The sequence below is a fragment of the Triticum aestivum genome, chromosome 3A (assembly GCF_018294505.1).
Source record: "Triticum aestivum cultivar Chinese Spring chromosome 3A, IWGSC CS RefSeq v2.1, whole genome shotgun sequence".
Classification (NCBI taxonomy): Eukaryota; Viridiplantae; Streptophyta; class Magnoliopsida; order Poales; family Poaceae; genus Triticum; species Triticum aestivum.
Window position 1 is genome coordinate 380,402,822 of NC_057800.1, and position 20,726 is coordinate 380,423,547.

A 20,726-nucleotide genomic window follows, 5' to 3' on the forward strand; every position below is an offset into this window, starting at 1 on the left:
AAATTTTGAAGAAATTCTCTCTTGCTTCACTTACATTATTTTGAGAGAAAGAAAAATTGTTATGCTCATGATCTTCACTTATATTTGGTTGAGCTTATGAAAAGCAACTCATGAAAATTAGTCCAAAAGTGATAGATATCCAAGAAGAATAAAGTAAAAGAAAATGTCATGAAGATCATTGGACAAAATAAACTTGATTCTTAGTAATAGTTTTGAGATATGATGATGTGATATGTGAGTTATGTTGATGAGTAATTGTGCTTTAGTAGGAATATTGGTGTTAAGGTTTGTGATTCCCTATGCAAGTACGGAAGTCAATAGTCATGCAATGAAAATTATATCCTTCTTGTGGTGCATTATCCAGTGTTAATTATGCTTAATGCTTGCTTATGAGATTATTCGTTTCTTGGTTGGTCGCTTCCCAATCTTTTGCTAGCCTTCATTTTGTACTACGTATGACCTCTACTTGTGCATCCAAAATCGTTTAAACCAGTTTTGCCACATGCGTCCACTATATCTACCTATATGCGGTATTCTTTTGCCGTTCTAAGAAAATTTTCATGTGCCATATCTAATTTTCAAAATAAACTTCTCTTTTGTGTGTTTGTTTCGCTCGCGGAGTGGTGAAGGGTGGCTAATATTTTCCATGCTAGATGTGTTATTCTCAAGATAAGTGTTTATTCACTTATCATTGCACGAGAGTAAGGCAAAGGTATTAGGGATGCCCAGTCCCGAAATGCAAAAACAAAAATGGATTTACTTTATGTTGTCAAAAAATAAATTCCTTGGAAAGTGTTGGTATGGAGGGCACCCGTGGATACAGTTAGCCATGGAAAGTGAAAGTTATGGTGGAAAAAGGAATAAACTTTATTTTCTATTTGGGAACCGCCTATGGCATATCTAGCATGGAAAGTGTTCGTAACTCTAAGTTGTTTTTGTTGGTGGGATGGATACACCTCCCAAAATGTTTTTATCTCAAATTTTTCGCTTTGAGCTCTGGCACCTCTACAAATCCCTACTTCCCTCTGTGAAGGGTCTATCTTTTACTTTATGCAATTTTTGATTTTGAAATTTGAGTCTCCACCTTCTCTTATAAAAAGCACCAACTAGGAGGCAATATGATCGTGCTCAAGTATTGGGTGTAGTTAATATCTGAGTGTGTTTCATGAATGGATCAATGTTTGAGCATGATGGGCTAGGGATAACTTATTTTAGCATTGATATTTTGAAAGACATGGTTTCTTGTTGATATGCTTGAGTATCTAAATTATTATGTCAAAACTAGACTATTGCTTTGAATCACATAAAAGTCAAAATGTCCATGCTATAAAGAAAAGAATATGATATGACTTGATGAACATCACTCCACATCAAAAATTCTATTTTTATCACTTACCTACTCGAGGACGAGTAAGAGTTAAGCTTGGGGATGCTGATACGTCTCCAACATATCTATAAATTTTTATTGTTCCATGCTGTTTATTATCAATCTTGGATGTTTTGTAATCATTTTATATCATTTTTTGGTACTAACCTATTGACATAGTGCCCAGTGTCAGTTCCTGTTTTTTCATGTTTTTTTACATCGCATGAAATCAATATCAAACGGAGTCCAAATGGCACAAAACTTTATGATGATTTCTTAGGGCTAGAAGAAAGACAATGGGCCCAGGCTGCACCTGGGGGTGCCCCGAGGGGGGCACAACCCACCAGGGCGTGCCAGGAGGCCCTGGCGTGCCCAAGTGGGTTGTGTCCACCTCGGGTGCCCCCTGGACCGCCTCTTTGCTCTATAAATACCCAAATATTCCCAAAACCCTAGGGGAGTTGACGAAATATTCATCCAGACGCCGCAGGGTCAAGAATCACCAGATCCAATCTAGACACAATCACGGAGGGGTTCACCACTTCCATTGGTGCCTCTCCGATGATGCGTGAGTAGTTCTTTGTAGACCTTCAGGTCCGTAGTTAGTAGCTAGATGGCTTCATCTCTCTCTCTTGATCCTCAATACAATGGTCTCTTGGAGATCCATATGATGTAACTCTTTGGTGATGTGTTTGTTGGGATCGATGAACTTCGAGTTTATGATCAGATCTATGTTTTTATATCCATGAAAGTATTTAAGTTTCTTTGATATCTTTTATGCATGATCTCTTATAGCCTCGTATTTCTTCTCCGATATTTGGGTTTTTTTGGCCAACTCGATCTATTTATCTTGCAATGGGAACAAGTGCCTGGTAGTGGGTTCGACCTTACGGTGCTTGATCCCAGTGACAGAAAGGGAACCGACACGTATGTATCGTTGCTACTAAGGATAAAAGGACGAGATCTATATCTACCACCATATAGATAAACAGATCCTGTCTACATCATGTCGTCGTTCTTATTGCCTTACTCCGTTTTTCCATGAACTTCATACACTAGATGCATTCTGGATAGCGGTCGATGTGTGGAGTAATAGTAGTAGATGCAGGCAGGAGTCGGTCTACTAATCTTGGACGTGATGCCTATGTAATGATCATTGCGTGGATATCATCATAATTATTTGATGTTCTATCAATTTCCCAAGAGTAATTTGTTTACCCACCGTTTGCTATTTTTCTCGAGAGAAGCCACTAGTGAAACCTACGGCCCCCGGGTCTTATTTCTCATATATTTTCCTTTGCGGTCTACTTTTCCCTTGCTTTTATTTTCAGATCTATTAAACCAAAAATCCAAAAATATCTTGCTATAATTTATTTTATTTGGTGTTTGATCTATCAATATTTACAACTTTCTCCCGTCACACGCCAATTTCTGGCGCCATTACCCAAAAGGGATTGACAACCCCTTTAACTCGTCGGGTTGCAAGGTATTGTTATTTGTGTCCAGGGGTTGGTTACGTTGTGTTGCTTGGTTCTCCAACTGGTTTGGTACATTGGTTTCATAACTGAGGGAAATACTCTACCATCGATGTGCTACATCATCCCTCCCTCTCTAGGGAAATATCGACATAGTTCTAGCTGCCATCAGTGTCAGACGTCCGATACTTGTCGGGAGTCCGAGGTTTCAGCTCTGGTCGGAGGTTCCCGTCGTCCGGTAAAGGTCGGACGTCCGGTGTATCGGGGTCAACACGAGATTTCAGTTCCGGACGTGATTTTGGGGTCAAAATTGGGCGAATTTTGCGGATGAAATTGGGGGAAAAGACGGGGGAAAGCTAGATCACCAAGCAAAGTCGTCGATCAAAATCAACAAAACATCATCAAACCAACAAATCACAAAAAAATTGGGGCTTTTTTTGGTGGGAATTTTTGAAATTTAGGACGAAATCACACAAAACAAGGCTAGAAAATGGGGGTAGGGGCTCCAAATTCATGATCAACATGGCTCATGATACAAAGATGATGTAGGGTGGAAACCCTAGTGATGATCTTTCACGATTTGGAGGTGATCCTACAAAGAACACGAGGGAAAACACGAGGGGAAACGAGAGGAAAACACTCAAATTGACGAGATCCAATCACTCATATGCTAGATCCATGAACATAAAGAGTGATACAAGATCCAAACGCAACAAAGGACGATACAAGAGGTGGTAGTTCTTCTTTGCGAGGAGGTCTTGAGGGGTCTTCCCATGAGGGGTCTTCCCATGAGGGGTCTTGAATCCACTTGGGGTATCTTCTTCGTAGAGGTCGATCATGAACTCCGATGGAGAAGTAATCAAGTGGATGAACAAAGCTCTATCTCTCAAATGAGCTATCACATTGCTAACCCTAACTAGGAGGAGGTGGAGGAGTATATATAGTATAGGTCCATGAAGGGGTAAGTGGGAGATGGATACATGGGCCTCGAGCGCGATCTCTGTGTGCACACAGGCGTCGGACATCTGACGGCTGTCGGTCATCCGGTCGCTCACGGGTGTCCGGTCGTCCAGAAGTCTTCGGACTTCCGACATTTTGGCTATGTTTTAGTGTCCTCGGATAACGCGTGGCGGGCAGTCGTCCAGGGGCTGAGGAGTGTTGGACGTCTAGCCTCGGTCAGTCGTCCGGTCGCTATAGACTTGGCCTTCGGCTGTAGTTGTTCTGGCTGGTGAAGACTCCAGGCGTCGGACGTCTGGTGTGGCTCAGTCGTCTGGTGGCTGTCGGACATCCGAGAGCTATAGCTTCCCGGCAGCTCCTTCTCTTGCTCCGATTCCTCGCCTTCTCGTCCAATGCTCCTAGCTACTTCATGGTCTTCCTCTTGGTTCCTGGCCATGCATACACATACATTTGAGGTAGTAGCCATGTCTCAAAAGTGGAAAGTGACGGTTCAGAGAGGAGTGAGTTCACCTTGTGTCCAATGGCATATAGTTGAGGTCTCATCGTATGTCCTCTTGGGGATTGGAGAGCAGATGTAGTGTACATGGGGGTGATCGTAGGATGCTCCGCATCAGCATCTATGATATAGCCTTTTCAGGTCTAGAATTCCAGCTCTGGCAATCTCCCTCGTCATGTGAATCTTGCAAATTAAGAGAGAAAAGGCATTAGAATTGCATCACGAAGTGTTATAATGATCAAAACATTATAAATAATAGTAGGAAAACATAATGCAAGATGGACGTATCAGTGACCTTACCACACACGATCTAAACATAGTTTCAGTCCTAGCTAGGAAAAAATCGCAGTTCATCCTAGCTACTAACAGATGTCAGTATAAATATAACAGTCCAACGACTCAATAGGGGAAAGTTCATCGATGTTGAACTAGTGGAAAGTCCATCCTCGTCGTCTTCTTATTCTGCTACTGCTATTTCTTCTTCTTCCTCTCCTCATCTGTTTCTTCTTCTTCTTTTTTGGTTGCTTCTTCTCTTCTGCTGCTACTCTTGGTCCTACACATTGCCTAATGTCCTAACAACCGACCTAACATACGGGGGAGGGGGTCCAAGTTTCTTACCGGCTTCGAAGATGATGACGAGGAAGGGGGCCATGGCTGAGTCGTGGAGGACCAGACGGTGGACAAAAGGGAGGAGAGAAGCATCTCCTGCTACCGGAGAGTGCTGTCGCCACGTCCGCCGCCTGCGTTGCTGCCCTTTGCTTAGTCTGAGTCACCGCCGGTGCTAAGAACACATGAAGTGCTTGTCCTAGAGCTAGTGGTGACTGAGTAAATGGAGCGCTGAGGCTAGATTTTGCGCCATCCCGCATTAGCCAATTTCCATCTCCCGTCGTCACCACTCAATTTCTCCTTGAACCGTCATGTGCGAGCTACATCCCTTTTGCGCCGCACTCAACCTGGCTCACTGGAAACTTCCGATTTGAGGGTTTCCAGTGCGACGGGCTCTGGGCTACTTTAAGGTTCGTGCCAATGCAAGCCAGCCCACCCTATTTGCAACCAAACACGTTTTTCTTGGCCCAACTCGACTTATTTGGAGGTAACGTGGGCAACCAAACACACCCATTGTGTGTGTGTGGGGGGGGGGGTCTTACAGTTAGGTGGAGGCTGGCCGTTGGGCCTAGAGGGCTTGTTAGGTTTTACATGGGCCAAGGGTGCTAGGTGGGCCGGCCTGGCGCTGCTGAACATTCTTTTCCCCATATCAGAAAAGGAAAAAATGGAGAGGAAGAGCCAGCCTTTTTCCGAAAAGATGTTGTTTTAATGGTGGCATCGCTGATAGATTTCAAAGCTCCACCAATGAAATGAGGTACTTGGAATGTGCATGTGGTAAAATATTTGAATTCAAATGGGATTTAAATTGGAAGTGTGTTATGGGTGATTACAAGTTAATGGAATATTTCTTTTAGCTCCCTAATAACATTGAGATGCTATTATATGTGTTTTAAAGAGAAATCAACACACGCATTTCCCTCAATTTAAATATATCGAAGACCCTAACAATTTATTTAATTGAATTTCATTTGGGTTGGCAATTTTAAATGAATTCAAGTGAGGGTTTTAAACAACATCATTTCAAATTAAAGCATGATGACATGATGATGCAAAAAATAAAGTAAACCAAATATTACAATAATAATTAAGGAAAGAAACTAGAGAATTGGTCTCGAGCTGTTACATGGGTACCCATCGGATAGACGAACACAACATTGGAAGGTGATTACATAATTGCTAGTTCCATGTGTGACATAGAGGTTCTACTGCCGGGGAATTGGTTATTTGGTGGAGGATGGGAAGGGGGTATGGAGATTACATATACTCCCTCCATTCCATAGAACAAGGTGTATAGTTTTTGCAGATATTCTATAGAACAAGGCACAGAGGTAATTTAGCCATATTTGTCCTGAACTGCCCCTCAATCCAGACTTGAACCCTGTGCCATGAAGTAAATATAGTACATATGCATGCAAGGAGATGGTGGAAATTAGTCAATGCATGCAATTAGTCGGAAGTAAAGCTAGTCCTAAGAATGACAGGCCTATGCATGTAGGTCCATTTGGATCCCTTGTCAGTTTTCATCGCTAGGCAATGCTAGCCTTGCTGACAGAGGCTATCCGATTTGACTCGCTCGCTCAATAGAAGAAAATCTAGAAACCACTGGTAACGAGGTAAGCTATCTCAGGAACCAAATCCATCACCTCCTTGCTGGGACAGGCTAAGTGAGCACTTGCTAGATAACCAAACACTCCCCTTGTGATTACTCCATCTGTTGTGCATGCCCATGCGACAACAATGGGAGTGGTTGGTTGGGCGCATGGGAGGATGTGACTCGCATGACATGCGAACGAGAAACGAGGAGGCAACCTGTTACATCTGAGATTTAATGAGCAGCGGTAGATACGGTTTTTTAGGGGTAGTATGGGAAAACAAAATTTGTTCCTAGTGCTTCCTTAGGGTGTGAGCGAAGATTTATGCCTTAAGCATAGGAACAGTGGATTAAAGACCTAGTAGCATAGGATTTATAACACATGCCACCTACCAGTAAGATAAATCGGGTGGGGTCTGAACGTACCCATGGGTACAAAATCATATCCATGCCCTACCCACAACTAGTCGGGCAGGGTTCGGGCACCGCCCAAGGACCAAAAAATGATCTCATACCTTATCCACGCGGGTCGGGTATCCATGCCCATGGTTAAAATTGACATCTTTACATGTGGATGAGGCGGATATGATTCGGTGTAGTGTAACCTTACATGTGTCGTAGTCGTTTGTCGTCTTGGGGGGCAAAGGTGTTCGACGGTGGAAGTCGTTCGGGGCATCGATCTTCGAGATCAAAACGTCTGCGACTTCGAAATTCATGTAACCATAGCTCTGATATCACTTCTTAGAATAACACAAGACACATGTTGAGCCATCGAGAAGAAGCAATCACACAAGCATGAGCACGACACCTAGATTTGCTAATAAGGTAAATCAACATGGCTACATCCATGGGCATGACTACGGGCCCTCCTACCATGTACTACCTCCGTCCGGGTTTATTGGTACCCTTTCTATTTTGTGCCCAACTTTGGCCATAGATTTAACAAACAAAATATAAGTTGTATGTCACAAAACTTATATTGTTGAATCAAAAGAGGTTTCCAGTAATACTATTTTGCGAAATATAACTTATTTTTTGTAGTTAAATCAAAAGTCAAAGTTTGACCCGAAATAGAATGGGGACTAATAAACCCGAACGAAGGTAGTACTACATCAACATAATACCATTGCTTTGACAACCGTGCCAGAACCGGTTCGGCAAGCCCTGTGAGTGGCGCCCTGACCGTCACTATTCTCATCTATGTCTAGTCTATTTTGCTACGCGTAGCGTCTTTATATATCGGGGTACATGTGTTCGATTCAAACATTCAACCACCGCTAATTACAACGGCTCTGTGTCCCAGTCTCCCTAGGCGAGTTCTCTTATTTTGGATCGTTGTGGGGTGGTCTACGAAGGGCATCTCCAAGGCTAACCCGCAGATGCCTCGCAGCTTTGGTTTGCCATTGGAGACTATCCGGACCCGCTCCCTAGCTCCTGCTTCCTCTCACTGCTACCTCTTGAGCATGCGTTGGTTTTCCTTTGAAGAGGAAAGGATGATGCAGCAAAGTAGCGTAAGTATTTCCCACTGTTTTTGGGAACCAAGGTATCAATTCAGTAGGAGGTAACACGCAAGTCACCTAGTACCTGCACAAACAATCAAGAACCTCGCAACCAACGCGATAAAGGGGTTGTCAATCCATTCACGGTCACTTGCGAAAGTGAGATCTGATAAACATAGTAAGATAAATATTTTTGGTATTTTTGTTGTATAGATTGGAAAGTAAAGATTGCAAAATAGTAAAGGAGATGCGATAATAAAAGAGATGCAATATAATAAGGAATAGACCCCGGGGCCATAGGTTTCACTAGTGGCTTCTCTCATGATAACATGTATTACGGTGCGTGAACAAATTACCGCCGAAGAATTGATAGAAGAGCGCATAATTATGAGAATATCTAGGCAATGATTATGAACATAGGCATCACGTCCGTGTTAAGTAGACCGAAATGATTCTGCATCTACTACTATTACTCCACACATCGACCGCTATCCGGCATGCATCTAGAGTATTAAGTTCATAAGAACAGAGTAATGCTTTAGGCAAGATGACATGATGTAGAGGGATAAACTCAAGCAGTATGATATAAACCCCATCTTTTTATCCTCGATGGCAACAATACAATACGTGCCTTGCTGCCCCTACTGTCACTGGGAAAGGACACAGCAAGATTGAACCCAAAGCTAAGCACTTCTCCCGTTGCAAGAAAGATCAATCTAGTAGGCCAAACTAAACCGATAATTCGAAGAGACTTGCAAAGATATCAAATCATGCATATAAGAATTCAGAGAAGAACCAAATATTATTCATAGATAAACTTGATCATAAATCCACAATTCATCGTATCTCGGCAAACACACCGCAAAAAAGTATTACATCGAATAGATCTCCAAGAACATCGAGGAGAACTTTGTATTGAGAACCAAAGAGAGAGAGAAGAATCCATCTAGCTAATAAATATGGACCCAAAGGTCTATGTTAAACTACTCAAACATCATCAGAGAGGCTATGGTGTTGATGTAGAAGCCCTCCATGATCGAATCCCCCTCCGGCAGATCGCTGGAAAAGGCCCCAGATGGGATCTCACGGGTACAGAAGGTTGCGGCAGTGGAAAAGTGGTTGCATGGCTCCCCCTGATGTTTTTAGGGTATAAGAGTATATATAGGTGAAATAAGTACATCGGTGGAGCTCCGTGGGGCCCACGAGGGTGGGGCGCGCCTACCCCCCTGGGCGCGCCCTCCTATCTCGTGGAATCTTCGCGGAGTTCCAGACTTCCACTCCAAGTCTCCTGGTTTGCGTTTGTTCCAAGAAAGATCCTCGCGAAGGTTTTGTTCCGTTTGGATTCCGTTTGATATTCCTTTTCTGCGAAACACTAAAGTAGGCAAAAAAACAGAAACTGGCACTGGGCCTCCGGTTAATAGGTTAGTCCCAAAAATAATATAAAAGAGCATATCAAAGCCCATTAAACATCCAAAACAGATAATATAATAGCAAGGAACAATCAAAAATTATAGATACGTTGAAGACGTTTCAAGCATGTCTAAGCTTATTTCCTGCTCGTCCTCGAGTAGGTAAATGATAAAAATAGAATTTTTTACGTGGAATGCTACCTAACATAATTTCAATGTAATTTTCTATTGTGGCATGAATGTTCAGATCCAAAAGATTCAAGACAAAATTTTAGTATTGACATAAAAAATAATACTTCAATCATACTAACCAAGCAATTATGTCTTCTCAAAATAACATAGCCAAAGAAAGCTCATCCCTACAAAATCATATAGTTTGGCCATGCTTCATTTTCGTCACACAAAATTCTCCCATCATGCACAACCCTGTTGACAAGCCAATAAATTGTTTCATACTTAGCCTTTTCAAACTTCTTCAACTTTCACGCAATATATGAGCGCGAGCCATGGACATAGCACTATAGGTGGAATAGAATGGTGGTTGTGGAGAAGACAAAAAGGAGGAAGATAGTCTCACATCAACTAGGCGTATCAATGGGCTATGGAGATGCCCATCAATACATATCAATGTGAGTGAGTAGGGATTGCCATGCAACGGATGCACTTGAGCTATGAGTGTATGAAAGCTCAACAAAAGAAAATAAGTGGGTGTGCATCCAACTTGCTTGCTCACGAAGACCTAGGGAAATTTGAGGAAGCCCATCATTGGAATATACAAGCCAAGTTCTATAATGAAAAATTCCCACTAGTATATGAAAGTGACAACATAAGGGACTCTCTATCATGAAGATCATGGTGCTACTTTGAAGCACAAGTGTGGAAAAAGGATAGTAACATTGCTACTTCTCTCTTTTTCTCTCATTTATTTTTTTTAATTTTTTCTTTTTGTTTGGGCCTTCTCTTTTTTATGGCCTCTTTTTTTCGTCCGGAGTCTCATCCCGACTTGTGGGGGAATCATAGTCTCCATCATCCTTTCCTCACATGGGACAATGCTCTAATAATGAAGATCATCACACTTTTATTTACTTACAACTCAAGAATTACAACTCAATACTTGGAACAAAATATGACTCTATGTGAATGCCTCCGGCCGGTGTACCGGGATGTGCAATGAATCAAGAGTGACATGTATAAAAAATTATGAATGGTGCCATGCCACAAATACGATGTCAACTACATGATCATGCAAAGCAATATGACTATGATGAAGCATGTCATAATAAACGGAACGGTAGAAAGTTGCATGGTAATATATCTCGGAATGGCTATTGAAATGGCATAATAGGTAGGTATGGTGGCTGTTTTGAGGAAGGTAAATGATGGGTTTATGGTACCGGCGAAAGTTGCGCGACACAAGAGAGGCTAGCAATGGTGGAAGGGTGAGAGTGCATAATCCATGAACTCAACATTAGTCATAAAGAACTCACATACTTATTGCAAAAATCTGCAACTCATCAAAACCAAGCACCACGTGCATGCTCCTAGGGGGATAGATTGGTAGGAAAATACCATCGCTCGTCCCTGACCGCCACTCATAAGGAAGGCACTCAAAGAACACGTCATGCTTCAAATTTGTCACACAACGGTTACCATACGTGCATGCTACGGGACTTGCAAACCTCAACACAAGTATTTCTCAATTTCACAATTACTCAACTAGCACGACTCTCATATTACCATCTTTATATCTCAAAACAATTATCAAGTATCAAACTATTCAATGCACTCTATATGAAAGTTTTTATTATACCCATCTTGAATGCCCATCATATTAGGACTAATTTTATAACCAAAGAAAATTACCATGCTATTTTAAAAGACTCTCAAAATAATATAAGTGAAGCATGAGAGATCAAAGATTTCTATAAAATAAAACCACCACCGTGCTCTAAAAAGATATAAGTGAAGCACTAGGGCAAAATTATCTAGGTCAAAAGATATAAGTGAAGCACATAGAGTATTCTAATAAACTCTGATTCATGTGTGTCTCTCCCAAAAGGTGTGTACAGCAAGGATGATTGTGGTAAATTAAAAATCAAAGAATCAAATCATACAAGACGCTCCAAGCAAAACACATATCATGTGGTGAATAAAAGTATAGCATCAAGTAAAGTTACCGATAGATGAAGACGAAAGAGGGGATGCCTTCAGGGGCATCCCAAGCTTAGGCTTTTGGTTGTCCTTGAATTTTACCTTGGGGTGCCATGGGCATCCCCAAGCTTAGGCTCTTGCCACTCCTTGTTCCAAAATACATCAAATCTTTACCCAAAAACTTGAAAACTTCACAACACAAAACTCAACAGAAAATCTCGTGAGCTCCGTTAGTATAAGAAAACAAACCACCCCTTTAATGTATTGTAATCAACTCATTCTTTATTATATTGGTGTTAAACCTACTGTATTCCAACTTATCTATGGTTCATACCCCCCGATACTAGCCATAGATTCATCAAAATAAGCAAACAACACACGAAAAACATAATCTTTCAAAACAGAACAGTCTGTAGCAATCTAGAGGTTTCAAATACTTCTGTAACTCCAAAAATTCTGAAACATTAGGACGACCTAAATAATTTGTATATTGATCTACTGTAGTTGGAATTAGTATTTTATCGCTCTCTGGTAAAAAAATGAAAATTATTTTTGTGAGCGCATACTTTCTATTTTTTCAGCAAGATCAAACAACAAACACCCAAGAAGATCCTAAAGGCTTTACTTGGAACAAACACTAATTAAAACATAAAAACACAATCATAACAGATGCTAGATAAATTATTTATTACTAAACAGGAACAAAAATAAAATTGGGTTGCCTCCCAACAAGCGCTATCATTTAACGCCCCTAGCTAGGCATAAAAGCAAGAATAGATCTAGGTATTGCTATCTTTGGTATTTATATTTTTAATGGAGCTATGCTCGGATCCGGGAGGTTCCTTACGTTTCCCTTCATGCTCGGAGATTTTTAGATCTAGAGCATCCAACCGCTTATTGCAAAGAGTGATCAACGTATTCATACGGTGAAGGTTACCACCAACATTTTTAGGAGGCTCAATAGATTTTTGCAATTTGCATAATTTCTCTAAAATTTGGGTTCCTTCTTGAGTAAGATGTAGTTCCTTTTGTGGGGGAAGTACTCCTACTATTCCCTCTATAATTTCATAAGCAATATTGGGATCAATTTCAATAAAACTCCCTTTAGCGGAAAAATCCAAGAGTTGTCTATGGGATATGGTTGGCCCAACATAAAAATTACGAAGTAAAATCTTGAAATCTCCCCCTATAGGCTTATACGATAGGATTCTATCAGCCTATACTAAGCATCTTTTAAGTTTTCTCCTTGTATTTGTTTGAAGTGAAGAACTTCAAAATCGGGAGACAGAGGAAGGGAGAAAGGGCTAGCCATGAAGGTGAAACAAACGAACTAACACACGGACACACAAGAAAAGAGACGAACGGAGAAGGGGTGAATAAAACGGCAAAGGTGAAGTGGGGGGGAGGAAAACGAGAGGCAAATGGCAAATAATGTAATGCGAGGGAGAAGAGTTTATGATGGGTACTTGGTATGTCTTGACTTGAGAATAGATCTCCCCGGCAACGGCGCCAGAAATCCTTCTTGCTACCTCCTGAGCATGCGTTGGTTTTCCCTTGAAGAGGAAAGGGTGATGCAGCAAAGTAGCGTAAGTATTTCCCTCAGTTTTTTAGAACCAAGGTATCAATCCAATAGGAGATAACACGCAAGTCACCTATTACCTGCACAAACAATCAAGAACCTCGCAACCAATGCGATAAAGGGGTTGTCAATCCCTTCACGGTCACTTGCCAAAGTGAGATCTGATAAAGATAGTAAGATAAATATTTTTGGTATTTTTGTTGTATAGATTGGAAAGTAAAGATTGCAAAATAGTAAATGAGATGCGATAATAAAAGAGATGCAATATAATAAGGAAGAGACCCGGGGGCCATAGGTTTCACTAGTGGCTTCTCTCATGATAGCATGTATTACGGTGGGTGAACAAATTACTGCCGAGCAATTGATAGAAGAGCGCATAATTATGAGAAAATATAGGCAATGATTATGAACATAGGCATCACGTCCGTGTTAAGTAGACCGAAATGATTCTGCATCTACTACTATTACTCCACACATCGACCGCTATCCAGCATCATCTAGAGTATTAAGTTCATAAGAACATAGTAATGCTTTAGGCAAGATGACATGATGTAGAGGGATAAACTCAAGCAATATGATATAAACCCCATCTATTTATGCTCGATGGCAACAATATAATACGTGCCTTGCTGCCCCTACTATCACTGGGAAAGGACACCGCAAGATTGAACCCAAAGCTAAGCGCTTCTTCCATTGCAAGAAAGATCAATCTAGTAGGCCAAACTAAACCAATAATTCAAAGAGACTTGCAAAGATATCAAATCATGCATATAAGAATTCAGAGAAGAACCAAATATTATTCATAGATAAACTTGATCATAAATCCACAATTAATCGGATCTCGGCAAACACACCGCAAAAAAGTATTACATCGAATAGATCTCCAAGAACATCGAGGAGAACTTTGTATTGATAACCAAAGAGAGAGAAGAAGCCATCTAGCTAATAACTATGGACCTGAAGGTCTGTGGTAAACTACTCACACATCATCGGAGGGGCCATGGAGTTGATGTAGAAGCCCTCTGTGATCGAATCCCCCTCCGGAAGATCGCTAGAAAGGCCCCAGATGGGATCTCACGGGTACAGAAGGTTGCGGCGGTGGAAAAGTGGTTTCGTGGCTCCCCCTGATGTTTTTAGGGTATAAGAGTATATATAGGTGAAAGAAGTACGTCGGTGGAGCTCCGTGGGGCCCACGAGGGTGGGGGTGCCTACCCCTGGGCACGCCCTCCTATCTCGTGGAATCTTCACGGAGTTCCAGACTTCCACTCCAAGTCTCCTGGTTTGCGTTTGTTCCAAGAAAGATCGTCGCGAAGGTTTCGATTCATTTGGATTCCATTTGATATTCCTTTTCTACGAAACACTGACATAGGCAAAAAAAACAGAAACTGGCACTGGGCCTCCGGTTAATAGGTTAGTCCCAAAAATAATATAAAAGAGCATATTAAAGCCCATTAAACATCCAAAACAGATAATATAATAGCATGGCACAATCAAAAATTGTAGATACGTTGGACACGTATCACTCACTCACCCGCCGTCCACTGCTAAGCCATGTCCGCCCCCCTCCCAATGCCATGGGGCGCTCGCACGAGGTCCTCCGGATGGAGTCGAGCCCCTCCTCGGGCGGCTCTCCGGTTCCTCCCTCGCCTCGTACCACCAAGTCCTCTGTCGCTCCTCGCCCCCGCCCGCCTCCTCGCGGATCCCCGCCCCAGAGTTCTCGTCGCTCGCGGCCTTGTCGCCTACCGCGCGCCACACCATCCGCTATGAGGTGTTCTGGATGACGGAGGAGGTGGCTATCCAGCATGGTGGGTGGCAGGTCGCTCAAGGCAGGAAACGCCCACGACAACGCCCTCCCCGTTGTCTGTGTCGTGGGCCTGGCGAGGCCCCTCGCCGGCGGCCGTCTTGGCTCCGTGACGACAAGTGCCCTTGGTGCTTCAGCATCGCCCACCCATGATTTGAGTGGCAGCGTGACATCTGCTGTGCACGGTGCCGCTTCTTCGGGCACAAGACCAAGGATTGCACCACCCCTCTCTTTGCCGACTCCTCCCCCTCAGGCAGATCACGACCACCGATGTAGCGCCGCCATGTCTCTCCTCCCCCGACGGCCTATGGTGACCGCACCGTGTTCTCCGGTTTGGTGCTCACCACTTTTCTACCTCTATCCTGGCCACGCCCGCATCCTCCGAGCTGGCGGTCGATGCATTCCGCTCAAGCTCTAGCGTTGTCGTGACCGTGTCTTCTGAGAAGGTGGTTGACCCCCTACACTCAAGCTCCAGCTCCGCCGCGCCCGTGTCCTCCGGGAAGGTGGTCATCTCCCTACGCCCATGTCCTCTGGCGCCGCTACACATGTGTGATGACCCACAAGTATAGGGGATCAATCGTGGTCCTTTTGATAATTAAGAGTGGCGAACCCAACAAGGAGCAAAAGGAAATGACAAGTAGTTTTCAGCAAGGTATTCTCTGCAAGCACTGAAATTATAAGTAACGAGTAGTTTGGTAGCAAGATAATTTGTAACGAGCAAGTAACGGTAACGATAACAAAAGTACAACAAGGTAGCCCAATCCTTTTGAGGCAAAGGACATGCCAAAACGGTCTCTTATGATAAGCAAAGCGTTCTTGAGGGTACATGGGAATTTCATCTAGTCGCTTTCATCATGTTGGTTTGATTTGTGTTCGCAACTTTGATAATTTGACATGTGGGTGGACCGGTGCTTAGGTGTTATTCTTACTTGAACAAGCCTCCTACTTATGATTAACCCCCTCGCAAGCATCCACAACTATGAGAAAAGTACTAAGATAAAATCTAACCATAGCATTAAACTTTTGGATCCAAATTAGTCCCTTACGGAATAGCGCATAAACTAGGGTTTAAGCTTCTGTCACTCTTGCAACCCATCATCTAATAACTACTCCACAATGCATTTGCTTAGGCCCAACTATGGCGAGGTGTCATTTAGTTGACATTCACATGACACCACTAAGGGAATCACAACATACATACCATCAAAATATCAAACACATATCAAGTTCACATGATTACTTGCAACAAGATTTCTCCCGTGACCTTAAGAACAAAAGTAACTACTCACAAATGATAATCATGCTCAAGATCAGAGGGGTATTAAATATCATAATGGATCTGAACATATAATCTTCCACCAAATAAACCTTATAGTAATCAACTACAAGATGTAATCAACACTACTAGTCACCCACAAGCACCAATCTAAGGTTCCAGTACAAAGATTGAACACAAGAGATGAACTAGAGTTTGAGAGGAGATGGTGTTGTTGAAGATGTTGATGGAGATTGCCCTCCCCAAGATGGGAGAGTTATTGGTGATGATGATGACGATGATTTCCCCCTCCGGGAGGGAAGTTCCCCCGGCAGAATCGCTTCGCCAGAGGGCAAAAGTGCTCGTGCCCAAGTTCCGCCTCGAGACGGCGGCACTTTGATGTCTACTACACAACCTTCTTCTTGTAGACGTTGTTGGGCCTCCAAGTGCAGAGGTTTGTAGGACAGTAGCAAATTTCCCTCAAGTGGATGACCTAAGGTTTATCAATCCGTAGGAGGCGTAGGATGAAGATGGTCTCTCTCAAGCAACCCTGCAACCAAATAACAAAGAGTCTCTTGTGTCCCCAACACACCCAATACAATGGTAAATTGTATAGGTGCACTAGTTCGGCGAAGATATGGTGATACAAGTGGTATATGGATAGTAGATATGGGTATTTGTAATCTGGAAATATAAAAACAGCAAGGTAACTAATGATAAAAGTGAGCATAAACGGTATTGCAATGCGTTGAAACAAGGCATAGGGTTCATACTTTCACTAGTGTAAGTCCTCTCAACAATAATAACATAATTGGATCACATAACTATCCCTCAACATGCAACAAAGAGTCACTCCAAAGTCATTAATAGTGGAGAACGAACGAAGAGATTATGGTAGGGTACGAAACCACCTCAAAGTTATTCTTTCCAATCAATCCGTTGGGCTATTCCTATAAGTGTCACAAACAGCCCTAGAGTTCATACTAGAATAACACCTTAAGACACAAATTAACCAAAACCCTAATGTCACCTAGATACTCCAATGTCACCTCAAGTATCCGTGGGTATGATTATACGATATGCATCACACAATCTCAGATTCATCTATTCAACCAACACAAAGTACTTCAAAGAGTGCCCCAAAGTTTCTACCAGAGAGTCAAGAAGAAAATGTGTGCCAACCCCTATGCATAGGTTCATGGGCGGAACCCGCAAGTTGATCACCAAAACATACATCAAGTGAATCACGTGATATCCCATTGTCACCACAGAGACGCACGACAAGACATACATCAAGTGTTCTCAAATCTTTGAAGACTCAATCCGATAAGATAACTTCAAAGGGGAAACTCAATTCATTACAAGAGAGTAGAGGGGGGAGAAAACATCATAAGATCAAACTATAATAGCAATGCTCGCGATACATCAAGATCATAACACCTCAAGAACACGAGAGAGAGAAAGAGAGAGAGAGAGAGAGAGAGAGAGAGAGAGATCAAACACATAGCTACTGGTACATACCCTCAGCCCCGAGGGAGAACTACTCCCTCCTCGTCATGGAGAGCACTGGGATGATGAAGATGGCCACCGGAGAAGGATGCCCCCTCCGACAGGGTGCCAGAATGGGTCTAGATTGGCTTTCGGTGGCTACAGAGGCTTCTGGCGGCGGAACTCCAGATCTATTGTGCTCCCCGATCGTTTTAGGGTATATGGAGGTATATAGGCGTAAGAAGTATGTCAGGGGGGCCACGAGGGGCCCATGAGGGTGGAGGGCGCGCCCCCTGCCTCGTGGCTTCCTCGTGGCTTCCCTTACGTGGACTCATGGTCTCCCGGGTTGCTTTCCTTCCAAAAATGAGTTCCGTGAAGTTTCAGGTCAATTGGACTCCGTTTGATTTTCCTTTTTTGCGATACTCTAAAACAAGGAAAAAACAGAAATTGGCACTGGGCTCTGGGTTAATAGGTTAGTCCCAAAAATGATATAAAAGTGTATAATAAAGCCCGTAAACATCCAAAACAGAAGATAATATAGCATGGAGCAATCAAAAATTATAGATACGTTGGAGACGTATCAGCATCCCCAAGCTTAATTCCTGCTCGTCCTTGAGTAGGTAAATGATAAAAACAGAATTTTTGATGTGGAGTGCTACTTGGCATAATTTCAATGTAATTCCTCTTAATTGTGGTATGAATATTCAGATCCATAAGATTCAAGACAAAAGTTTAATATTGACATAGAAACAATAATACTTCAAGCATACTAACTAAGCAATTATGTCCTCTCAAAATAACATGGCCAAAGAAAGTTCATCCCTACGAAATCATATAGTTTTGGCATGCTCCATTTTCGTCACACAAGAATGCTCTTATCATGCACAACCCCGATGACATGCCAAGCAATTGTTTCATACTTTAGTAATCTCAAACCTATAAACTTTCACGCAATACATGAGCGCGAGCCATGGATATAGCACTATGGGTGGAATAGAATATGATGATGGGGGTTACGTGGAGAAGACAAAAGAGGAGAAAGCCTCACATCGACGCGGCTAATCAATGGGCTATGGAGATGCCCATCGATTGATGTTAATGCAAGGAGTAGGGATTGCCATGCAACGGATGCACTAGAGCTATAAATGTAAGAAAGCTCAACAAAAGAAACTAAGTGGGTGTGCATCCAACTTGCTTGCTCACGAAGACCTAGGGCACTTGATGAGGCCCATTGTTGGAATATACAAGACAAGTTCTATAATGAAAATTTCCCACTAGTATATGAAAGTGACAAAACAAAAGACTCTCTATCATGAAGATTATGGTGCTACTTTGAAGCACAAGTGTGGAAAAAGGATAGTAGCATTGTCCCTTCTTTATTTTCTTTATTTTCTTTTTTATTTGGCCTTTCCTCTTTTTTATTTGGCCTTTCCCCTTTTTTTGTTTGGCCTTTCTTTTTTTGGCCTTTTCCTTTTTTGGGACAATGCTCTATTAATGATGATCATCACAGTTCTATTTATTTACAACTCAAAGATTACAACTCGATACTAGAACAATATATGACTCTATATGAATGCCTCCGGCGGTGTACCGGGATATGCAATGAACCAAGAGTGACATGTATGAAAATTATGAACGGTGGCTTTGCCACAAATACTATGTCAACTACATGATCATGCAAAGCAATATGACAATGATGATGCGTGTCATAATAAACGAAACGGTGGAAAGTTGCATGGCAATATATCTCGGAATGGCTATGGAAATGCCATAATAGGTAGGTATGGTGGCTGTTTTGAGGAAGATATAAGGAGGTTTATGTGTGAAGGATCGTATCATATCACGGGGTTTGGATGCACCGGCGAAATTCGCACCAACTCTCAATGTGAAAAAGGGCAATGCACGGTACTGGAGAGGCTAGCAATGATGGAAGGGTGAGAGCGCGTATAATCCATGGACTCAACATTAGTCATAAAGAACTCACATACTTATTGCAAAAATGTACAAGTCATCAAAAACCTCGGCACTATGCGCATGCTCCTAGGGGGATAGATTGGTAGGAAAAGACCATCGCTCGTCCTCGACCGCCACTCATAACGAGGACAATCAAATAACACCTCATGTTTCAAATTTGTTACACAATGTTTACCATACGTGCATGCTACGGGACTTGAAAACTTCAACACAAGCATTTCTCAAATTCACAACTACTCAACTAGCACGACTTCGATATTATTACCTCCATATCTCAAAACAATCATCAAGCATCAAACTTCTCTTAGTATTCAATACTCTATATGAAAGTTTTTACTATTCTTGGACGCCTAGCATATTAGGATTATTTAAGCAAATTACCATGCTATTTAAGACTCTCAAAATAATATAAGTGAAGCATGAGAATTCATCTATTTCTTCAAAATAAAACCACCACCGTGCTCTAAAAATATATAAGTGAAGCACTAGAGCAAACGACAAACTACTCCGAAAGATATAAGTGAAGATCAATGAGTAATCGAATAATTATGCAACTATGTGAAGACTCTCTAACATTTAAGATTTTCAGATCTTGGTATTTTATTCAAACAGCAAGCAAAACATAATGAAATAAAATGACGCTCCAAGCAAAACACATATCATGTGGCGAATAAAAATATAGCTCCAAGTAAAGTTACCGATGAACGAAGACGAAAGAGGGGATGCCTTCCGGGGCATCCCCAAGCTTAGGCTCTTGGTTGTCCTTGAATATTACCTTGGGGTGCCTTGGGCATCCCCAAGCTTAGGCTCTTGCCACTCCTTATTCCATAGTCCATCGAATCTTTACCCAAAACTTGAAAACTTCACAACACAAAACTTAACAGAAAACTCGTAAGTTCCGTTAGTATAAGAAAGCAAATCACCATCATAAGGTACTGTAATGAACTCATTATAAATTCATATTGGTGTAATATCTACTTTATGCCAACTTCTCTATGATTCATACCCTCCGATACTACTCATAGATTCATCAAAATAAGCAAACAGCACATCGAAAACAGAATCTGTCAAAAACAGAACAA